The sequence below is a fragment of the Hyperoodon ampullatus genome (genome assembly GCF_949752795.1).
Source record: "Hyperoodon ampullatus genome assembly, chromosome: 13".
Classification (NCBI taxonomy): domain Eukaryota; kingdom Metazoa; phylum Chordata; class Mammalia; order Artiodactyla; family Ziphiidae; genus Hyperoodon; species Hyperoodon ampullatus.
Genome location: NC_136926.1, coordinates 29,064,611 through 29,075,473, shown reverse-complemented (window position 1 = coordinate 29,075,473; position 10,863 = coordinate 29,064,611).

The following is a 10,863-nucleotide window of genomic DNA, read 5'->3' as shown; positions in this document are numbered from 1 at the left end:
CAGCCCCGCCTCTCCCTCAGCCTGAGGACTGAGTGGAGACCAGCTGCTTCTTAGAGTAGCGTGTCCCGGGACCTGTTGTGAGGTGCCCCCCGCCCCCGCTCTCTTTCCTCCTCACTCTCACCCTCTCCCTCTCTCATTTTGTTTCCTAAATTCCTGACAAGGAACATCACAGAGTATCCTTCCTTCACATCCCAGTTGAGGACTCCAAGGCCGCCGGGTCCCCTCCACACTGGCTCCATCCTCCGGTCACCCCTCCACCTCCCACCTGGCCATGCCCAGCCACACCAACCTCCTTTCGCCCAAACTCCCCAGACCCGTCTGTTCTGCTTGATCCCCGTCAAATGACAAACATCCTAAGGGTTAGATGTGTCTGCTGGCAGAGGGCTGGGCCCCTGGAGCCCAGCCATGGACACCAGTTAGGAAACTACTGGTCTGGGCCCTCTCTGAGGTCCTTTCCACCAGTAAAAGTCCATTATCCTGTAATTTTACTCCTACTGTGTCCTTTTAATATGTAATACAAATTAGAGTGGGAAGAACAGCTCCTGGGGGTGTGCTTTCCTTACACCCAGCAACGCAGCCACCCTAGTCCTGAAGCACAGAGCTTTCTTGGCAGTTCAGTCCAAGCTGCCCTCTGAACCCTGTGCAGGAAGGAGGCTGGGTCCTTCATCCCAGCCCCAAATGCTGTTGCTTCTACACCAAGAGGGAGGCTCAAATGGCAAGGGTTTCCCTCTGAAACCTGGCCGGTGTTCTGGAAACAGGCCCTGTTCTCACCGTGCCTTAGCTGGGCCCTCCAGGCTCATCTCCCTCTGCCCTGCTCAGCACGGCTGTTGCTCTGCTCTCCTTCTGCCCCAGCCGAAAGGAAAGCTCGCCCTGGGCTCTCTGCCCCTGGATTAGCTGGGCTCCCCTTTCCCAGGGTCAGGGGCTAGAGAAGCAGAGGACGCCCACCTGCAGGACCGCTTTCTCCCTAAGGTGCTGCAGAGAGATGGAGGGAGGAGGCCACCTCTCAGATGCTCAGGAGGGGACACATAGAAGGCCACACCCAGCCAGCCTCTTTCCCCAGATGGCAGCCTTTGGCCCCAAGGACTGAGGATGTCGTGCTCGGAAGCCACCTGTGAGTCCAGAGGTGCCCCTCTTTCTCCTTCACCCAGCCTCCCATGGGAGGCGCCGTCTGTCACCCCCACGCCCCTCCTGTCAGAGCTGATTTTCCATGGGTCTTACTTTTCTGTGTGTCTTGCAAGCAAGGCACTGGCTTCCCTTTGTTTTCCTTTATTTTTTTGAGAACATTTGTACAGCGAGCAGCCTTTCTTCAGAGAAAAGGCAGTGTGCCCACACCCTTGGAAGGCAGAGAATAAGCAGACTCCCTGCTCGTCATCAGATATCCAGGGTCCCCGGGCTCAGAGATTCTTCTGAATCGGGACTCCCGGTGCTCCTTTGACCCCTGGCCGGGTGGTGTTGGGGCTCCAGGAGGTGGTGCAGGAGGATGCAGGTGCTCTCACTGCTGTTATTGTTGTGGGTGATAACAGGTTCCTCCCGGCAGGAGACCCAGGGCCACCGAACCCAAGAGCCTGCAGGACCCTTCCCAGTCATGGCCCCCTCCCTGGGGCTGGACTCAGGGCAGCTGTGCCCCGGCTTCTGAGTCCTGAGCTCTTCAAGTGTATTGAGTCAATGAGCACTGAATTTAGAAACGGAAAGATTTCATTTCCAATTTGGTTATATGCTGTCTGCTCTATTATAAACCATGGAACATTTCAGACGTTGCCAACAGCTAGGAATCTGCACAGTTGCCATGCTCTTCAAAGTTCTGCATGAGGTGTTTTAGTGCCACCTACAGGTCACTGTCTCAGGAGGCACTGCAGACGGACAGGTGGTGTACCCCACAGCCCACCCAATGCAGTGGGGGACCATGCAGAGCAGCGGTGAAGCTCAGCAACGTAATGCAGAGAGAAAGAAGCTAGATGAAAAAAGTACATATTGTACAATTTACAAAACTACAAAACCAGGTGGAACTAATTGTATTAGAGTTTTGCAGAGAAATAGAACCAATAGAATATATATTATTTAAATCCCTTTTATATAAAATAATATATAATAATTTATATAAAATAAGTCCCTATACGTAGGCATGGAGAACACCAATATATATTTATATATAATTTATATTTAAAGGGATTTATTTAAAGGAATCAGCTCACGTGACTGTGGGAGCTGGCAAGTCTGAGGTCTATAGGACTGGCTGTCAGGCTGGAGACTCAGGCAGGATTTCTGTGCTACAGTCTTGAGGCAGAATTCCTTCTTCCCTGGGAAACCTCCATCTTTGCTCTTAAGGCTTTCAACAGTATGGATGAGGCCCATTCGCATTCTCTAGCATCTGCCTCGCATGATACAACGAACAGCCTGGGAACAGGGATACAACGAACATCCTGAGAACAACTGAAAAACGCACTGACTCTTTCCCCAGGAGAGGATGCAAAGTCCTGGAGTGATGTTTACTCCTCTTGATGTCCCATAATTCTATGATGTAAATTAATACTGTACTCTTATGTCATACAATAAGGGAATAAGAGGGGAAGAAGACAAAGCTATTTACCAGATAGATATATCTATATATATATATATCTCTACCTCTCTATATATCTTTATTTGTAACCAAATAAGGAAGAAATATTCACGTAACCATTACATGTAACCACCACATCCTCATTTCTGCAACTGATCACTGGCGGTTGTAACACACCTTCTCCCACTACCCATCCTGTATTCCCTTTGCCCTTAGTAAGTACCTTAGCTGGTCATGGTTCTTTCCTTGGTGGTGTGAGATAAACCTTCATTCCTGCCATTAGTAGTCCTGCCTGGATTGGGTTGTGGTTCTCCCCTGGTTTTAATCACAGGGCATGGTAATTCTAAGAGACACCTTAAGGGCTCTCCTGTATTCCAGACATACTCTTCCTTAGCTCCACTGAGGAGGAGCAGCCCAATCTCCCCTTGGGAATCAGGGCCAGTCACCCCAGACAGCACGGTAACTCCTTCTTTGCCTGCTGATTCACAGGAATGAGGAACCTGAAGTGGACGAGAAGCAGTCTTAACTTCCAATTCAATGGACTCATTGTTGCGTCTCCTGATGGAATTAGGACCTTCAGGCCAGCAGAGCAGAGCAGAGGCAGAGCAGGAACAAAAAGCAAAAATGTCACTGTGGGTCACTAGGGGCAATGGTGAGTGGTGGCCCTCCCATTTCTACCCCTTGATTCCTGACTTTGAGAAAAACAGCACCATATATTGGAGAACCCTGCCCCAGCCCTGCAAGGGACTGCCACCTAGCTGTCACTGTAACAGAGTCTTTCAAAAGGCCATTCCACCATTCTATCACGACTGCTGCTTCAGGACGGCGGGGAATAGAGTAAGACCAGTGAATTCCATGGGCAGGGGCCCACTGCCATACTTCATTTGCTGTGAAGAGAGTTCCTTGATCAGAAGCAATGCTGTGTGCACTCCATGATGGCAATCTGTAAGTCCATGGATGGGAGTTTTGGAAGAAGCACTGCATGAGGGAAGGTAAGTCCATACCCAGAGTCAATGTGTCTTCCAGGAAGGACAGAATACTGCCCCTTCCATGATGGAAGTGGTCCAACGTAATCAACCTGCCACCAGGTAGCTGGCTGGTCACCCTGGGGAATGATGCCATACTGGGGACTCAGTGCTGGTGTCTGCTGCTTCAGACTGAGCACTCAGTGGTGGCCATAGCCAGGTTAGCCTTGGGTGAGTGGAAATCCATGTGTAACCCCCACCCCTGCCCCTGTAGCCACGTTCATGAGCCCACTGGGTGATGACAGGGGTGGCTGGGTGGTGTCCATACAACGGGTCATCCTATCCACTTGAATATTAAAATCCTCCTCTGCTGAGGTCACTCTTTGGTGAGCATTCACATGGGACACACATATCTTCATGTTTTTTGCCCATTCAGGGAGGTCTATCCACATCTCTCTCCCCAAATTTCCTTGTCACCAACTTTCCAGTCATGTTCCTTCCAAGTCCTTGACCATCAAGTCACAGCCCAGGGATCGGTGTACAGTTGTACCTCTGACCATTTCTCTTTCAAGGAACAACCAGGTGCACTGCTGGAAGTTCTGCCCACCAGGAGGGCTTCTGCTCACCACTGTCCTTTGGGGGTGTCCCAGAGATGGGCGGCAGTGGTGCAGCTGGTGCCCACAGGCCAGGCAGAACCGTCTGTCTATCTGGCCTGAGTTTTCTCTTCCTCAGTCAACTGACTGTGGGCAACGCCCCATGAGGCCACAGGCAGGGACTGAAACAGAGAAGATAGTGTTGTCGGGGGGCAATGACTCCACTCAAAACTAGCAGTTTTCTGGGTCACTTGGTAAATGGGCTGGAGTAGCACTCAAGTGAGGAATATGTTGCCTTTAAAGTCCAAAGAGGCCACCAGGCATTGTGCCTCTTTTTTGGTTGCAGGAGGGGCCTTGGAAGGGTTATCTTGACATGCCCCACACCACTGGACCCCTAGAAATTCCACTGAGGCAGATGGCCCCTGAATTTTTGTCAGATTTATCTCCTACCCTCTGACACACAAATGTCTTGCCAGTAAGTTTGGCATAGTTGCTACTTCTCGCTCACTAGATCCAATCAGCATAATGTCAGGAATAATGGGCGAGTGTGATATTTTGTGGAAGAGTAAGGCAATCAGGACCCCTGTGAACTAAATTATGACACAGGGCTGGAGAGCTGATACACCCCTGAGGTAGGTCAGTGAAGGTACAGTGCTGGCCTTGCCAGATGAAAGCAAACTGCTTCTAGTGGTCTTCACTGACAGGTACGGCAAGAAAGGCATTTGTCAGGTCAATAGCTGCATACTAGGTGCCAGGGGATGTGTAAGTTGCTCAAGCAATGAAGCCACATCTGGTACAGCAGCCGCAATTGGAGACACCACCACAGTGGGTGTTAGGGCTTCAACAGATGAATTTTGGGACCCAGCATGATTGTATTTGGAGACAGGGCCTGTAGGGAGGGAGGGAGGTTAAATAAGGTCAAAGGGTGGGACCTAATCTGGTAAGACTGGTGTCCTTGTAAAAAGAGGAAGAGACGTCAGAGATCTCTCTCCTGCACACAGAGGAGAGGCTGTGTGGGGACACAGTGAGAAGGTGGATGTCTGCCAGCCAGGAAGAGCGCTCCCACCTAAAATGAAATCTGCCGACATCTCGATCCAGGACTTCCAACCTCCAGGACTGTGAGAGAATACATTTCTGTTGTTTAAGCCACCCAGTCTGCGGTATTTTATTGTGGCGGCCCAAGCTGACCAAGACAACTGTGAAAGTGCATTGCTGGCCAAGCCTGGTGAAAGCAAACTGTTTCTGGTGGAAATGGTAATTAGCAAGTATTGAGGAAAAAGCATTTGTCAGACCAACAGCTGCAAACCAGCTCCCATGGGATGTATTCATTTGCTTGAGCAATGAAACTGCATCTGTAACAGCAACTGCAACTGCAGTGACTGTCTGGATAAATATACGATAACTCACCATCATTCTGCAGGATCCACCTGTTTTCTGCACAGGCCAAGTAGGTGAGATGAATTGGGATGTGATGGGAATCACCATTCCTGCATTCTTCAAGTGTTTGTTGGTGGCACTAATCTCTGCAGTATTGCTTTTGGTTCACTACTTTCCTCAGTAGAGGCAGTTCTAGTGGCTTCCACTTGGCCCTTCCCAAAAATTAGCCCTCCTTCCACAGGTCAGGGAACCAACGTGAGGATTCTGCCAGCTGCCTACCCCAACCACATCCCAGAACTGGGGAAATAACCACAGCATTGGCTTGGGGACCCACTGTGAGACACATCTGAGCTAAAACTCCTCTGGTCAGCTGACCTCCACAAGGCCTACTCTGACTGGTGGACCACAATGATGTTCTGGGTCACCTTGAATTAGGGTCAGTTCAGAGCTAGTGTTCAGTAATTCTTGAAAAGTCTAATTATTTCCTTTTCCTCAGAGCATAATCACTGTGGTAAAAGGCCCCAGATCCCGAGGGAAGGCTGGGAGGAAGATTCAGTGTCTGTTTTTGCCAGCACAGCAGGGTCTTTCCTGAAGGGGATCTGGCCTCCCCTTTATTCAAGTGTTTTTGGGTCTGTAAACTGGGTCAAGTCTGACGTTGACTGTAAGGCCGTGACTCTTTTTATGACACAAGTTTGTGCACTTGATCTAGAACTCTTCCTGTGACACAGAACAAGTAAGAATTTAGTAGACTGCCCATCTCTTTTCTTCTAGGGACACCATGATCAACTAGTCAGTGCCATAGGCCTCTGCCAATAAGACTATGCTAATTACTGCTTTGAATCTGCTGTCCATTACGGTACCTGGCCCCACCTTGTCTTTGGCAATTATCCTGCTCTCCTTGGATCCAATTATTCCCATTTAAGGATCCCAGTTTGGTGGCAGTTCCCACTGTAATTTTGTGCCTACAGGAAGGAGTGACCACAGGAGTTCTTCAAGGATGCTGGGGCTCCCTCACAAATGTATTTCTCATAGTCATGGTGCAAGGTGTGTCCTCCAGGCCCTCCTGGAGTGGGTGAGCAGGTCCTACATGATAAATCCACTCTCACACTCCAACCTTCCTAGGCCTTTTATAACTTTTTTTTTTTTTTTTTTTTTTACGGTATGCAGGCCTCTCACTGTTGTGGCCTCTCCCGTTGAGGAGCACAGGCTCTGGACGCGCAGGCTCAGCGGCCGTGGCTCACAGGCCCAGCCGCTCCGTGGCATGTGGGATCTTCCCAGACCGGGGCACGAACCCGTGTCCCCTGCATCAGCAGGCGGACTCTCAACCACTGTGCCACCAGGGAAGCCCCTTCCTAGGCCTTTTGGGTCCCTTCCTTTACGATAGACCAAGGCAGGTCTGGCATGTTTTCATTTAGTGTGGGTTACCTTTTAGTGTGGCTTACCTTTTGGTCAGTGTCTCACCTCCCCAAACGAGCCCTTTCTAACCCCTTGAGTTACAACACTATATCCAGAATCTCTGCTTAGTGGGTTCGTTATCAGTAAATTCAGCCTGATCCTACTTTATTTACTTTCCACCATTATCCCACACTCTTTACTTATTTGGCTGTGGCGGGTCTTAGTTGCAGCATGCGGGATCTAGTTCCCTGACCAGAGATCGAACCCTGGCCCCCTGCATTCAGAGCATGGAGTCTTAACTACTGGACCACCAGGGAAGTCCCCTATCCCACTCTTAATATCCATTCCCACAGATACTCCCCAGAATTATTTCTGCATAAGTTAGAAAAGTAACGCTTCTTTTGGAGCATAGTACACCTCCTCCTGGGTCAAACTTTGTGCCTCACCCTTTGGGCTTACTGGGACATGTTTTGCTATGGGTCTGGAAGAGGGGTGCCCATGGCCAGTCTTGAGGATGATCAGCAGTGTCTTTCAAGGCAACTGCCGCAGAAGAGGTTATTACAGGCTCCTCAGGCAAAGCAGGATCACTGTCCTCAGATGGAGTGGAAGGGTTGCTTCTACTGGGACTCACAGAATTTAGGCCTCAGCATCCCCAGCTTCATCAGGACCTGCCCCTATGTCCCCATTCCAACTGTTTCTTTTCCCAATCCACGCCCTTTAATAGCAGAGGTTGCCTGTGAGGCTGGGTTTCAATCTGTGCTGTAATGCAACCACTTGTAGGATGCCATAAGCTTGGATGCAGCAGGGGCTCCAGGAACCTCAGTTGTGGAGAGCTTGTATCCCTTGCTCCTTTGGCTGTGGCTACTGCTGGACACTGGCAGGGTCATCCAGGGTGCTGGCTCCCAGATTCCTGCCAGTTGGTGGTGAACATTCCAGCACCAGCAGCCTGAGGGTCAGTAATGGAAGGCCCTATTTTCCCTTTCACTCCTCCTGTCCTGGTAGGGGGACTGTTTCCTGCAGTAATTAATCTCTGGGTAACCTCACATGTTCCCTTTTTGCTCTTAATTTTTGCTTCCAACATATTTATAATAATAATTATAATTTCCTGTGTTAAATTCCCTGTTTCAAATACTTGTAGTGGATACTGTTTTTGTGATCGAATGCTGACTGATAGAAAATATCTGTAACTCATTATTAGCAGCTGGTACAATTTTTAACCCAAGAGAGTCAACGTAGAAGCTAAATGAATTGAGTCCATTAAGGGAACAAACACAGAATAAATATACTAACATAGCTTTCTTACAAACAATATAGAAAAACAGCCCTTCACAATAGTATAAAAAAACTATTAAAAGTTTTAATAAACCTAATACATGTAAAACTGTATGAAGAAAACCTTTAGAACTATAAAAAAACACATATAATAAAACCTATATGAATAAAGAAATAAAGCATGCCTACGGTGATCTTTACAGGTTAGTACATTAGCAGGAGAATGGTTAATAAACCACAATGTGTCCGTATTTGGGAATGCATATGTTAAAAAGAGTCAAAGAGGGCTTCCCTGGTGGCTCAGTGGTTAAGAATCCGCCTGCCAATGCAGGGGACAGGGGTTCGAGCCCTGGTCCAGGAAGATCCCACATGTCGCGGAGCAACTAAGCCCATGCGCCACAACTACTGAGCCTGTGCTCTGCAACAAGAGAAGCCACCACAATGAGAAGCCTGCGCCCCACAACAAAGAGTAGCCCCCACTCACTGCAACTAGAGAAAGCCCGCGTGCAGCGGCGAAGACCCAATGCAGCCAAAAATTAATGAATAAATAAATTTTTTTAAGAAGTGAAAGAATGAACTAGACCCATGTGGAAAGGTGTCTAAGACATACGAGACATTTTTTAAAAAGCAAAAGCTAGTATAGTAAATTTACTTTAAAAAACCCAAACAAACGTTCTGATACTAGGTACACATGTATGCTTTGTACTCTATAATCCCATAGAAAATGTGTGGAGGCGTACAGAGCAACAATCATATTCTTTAGGCAGGGAGATTAGATTGTGGGGTAAATGGGGACTTTAACTTTTTCCTTTGTATGTACCTGTATTGTAAGACATTTCTTACAGTAAACAGTCTAATAATTATGTAATAATTATGTAATTTTAAGAAATGGTCAAGAGGAGAAGACACATCGCAGACTGGGAGAAAATATTTGCGAAAAACAACATAAAACTTCTGATAAAGGACTGTTATCCAAAACATACAAAGAACTCTTAAAACGCAATAGTAAGAAAATAAAACCAGATTAAAAAAATGTGCCAAAGACCTTAACAGACACCAAAGAAGATATACAGATGGCAAATAAGCATATAAAAAGATGTTCTATATCATGACATGAGGGAGATGAAAATTAAAACAAACTATGAGATACCCCTACATGTCTCTTAGAATGACCAAAATCTGGAACACTGATAACACCAAATGCTGGTGAGGAACTCTCATTCATTGCTGGTGGGAATGTAAAATGATTCAGCCACTATGGAAGACAGTTTGGAGGTTTTTTACAAAACTAAACATATACTTGCCATATGAGGAAGCTATCATCGTCCTTGATATTTACCCAAAGGAGTTGAAAATTTATCTCCACACAAAAACCTGCATATGGATGTTTGTATCAGCTTTATTCTTAATTGCCAAAACTTGGAAGCAACCAATGGGTCCTTCAGGGGTTGAATGGATAAACTTTGATACATCCAGACAATGAAACATTAATCAGTGTGAAAAAGAAATGAGCTATCAAGCCATGAAAAGACATGGAAGAACTTTAAACGCATATTACTCAGTGAAAGTCACCAATCTGAAAAGGTTACAAACTGTATGATTCCAACTATATAGAACATTCTGGAAAATGCAAAACTATGGAGACAGTGAAAAGATCAGTGTTTGCCCAAGACTGAGGGATGGGGGTAGGAGAGGATGACTACGTGGAGCACAAAGGATTTTTAGAGCAGTGGACCCATTCTGTACAACCTTATCACGGTGAATACATGTCCCTATGCATTTGTCAAAACCCACGGAATGTACAACATTGAGAGCAAACCCCAAGGTAAACTATGGACTTTGGGTGATAGTAATATGCTATGTAACAAATGTACGACTGTGCTGCTAATACTGAGAGTGGGGAGGGTAGCTGCCAGTATGAGACTTCTATGTATTTTCTGATCAACTTTTGCTATGAACTTAAAATTGCTCTAAAAAAATGAAGTCTCTTTAAAAAAAAAAATCTCTCCTATTCAACCTCTCACCCGGATAATCTCTGGCAACAACCGCTGTGTTTACTGTCTCTAAACTTCGCTTATACAAAGTTTTTTAAAGTTTGGAGCTTTTATAAATCTATCAAACCTTCACAGATAGTGAGTACTTTCTCTGGAAATGATGTCTTTGACCTCAGAGCAGTTACAGTAGTTCTTAGTTATCATACCTGCAGCTCACGGGTTTGGGGGTTTGCCTCTTTTTAGGGGGGGGCGCGGGGGGGAAGGCAAATGAAGGAACTTCCAGCAAGGCTAAGCCATTTCCGCACCTCCCGGGGTTGGTGGTGGGGGGGGCGGGAAACGGCCGGGCCCACCCGCTATTTCTTGGAGCCTGCGCTCCGGCCGCCCGGCACAGCCCCGGACAGACCGCACCGCCCACTCTCCGCGCCCACTCCTGCCCGGCCCGTCTCCCGGGGACACACGCCCCAACACGTACGAGACTGACTCAGGGCCGAGGCCCGCAGACGACAGTCTTAACCTTCGCATTCTCCCCAATTTCCACACTTCGACAGAGAATCCTCTAACTCTCCTCAGGGCACAGGGAGCGCCGCATCCAAGAGACTGGCCAGCGTCCCAAGAAGTCCAGTAGCCACCACCGCGCGGGGTATGATGGGGCGGGGGCGGGGTCCCGCAGGGTATGACGGACTGGGGGGCGGGACGCGGCGTAGCCGGGG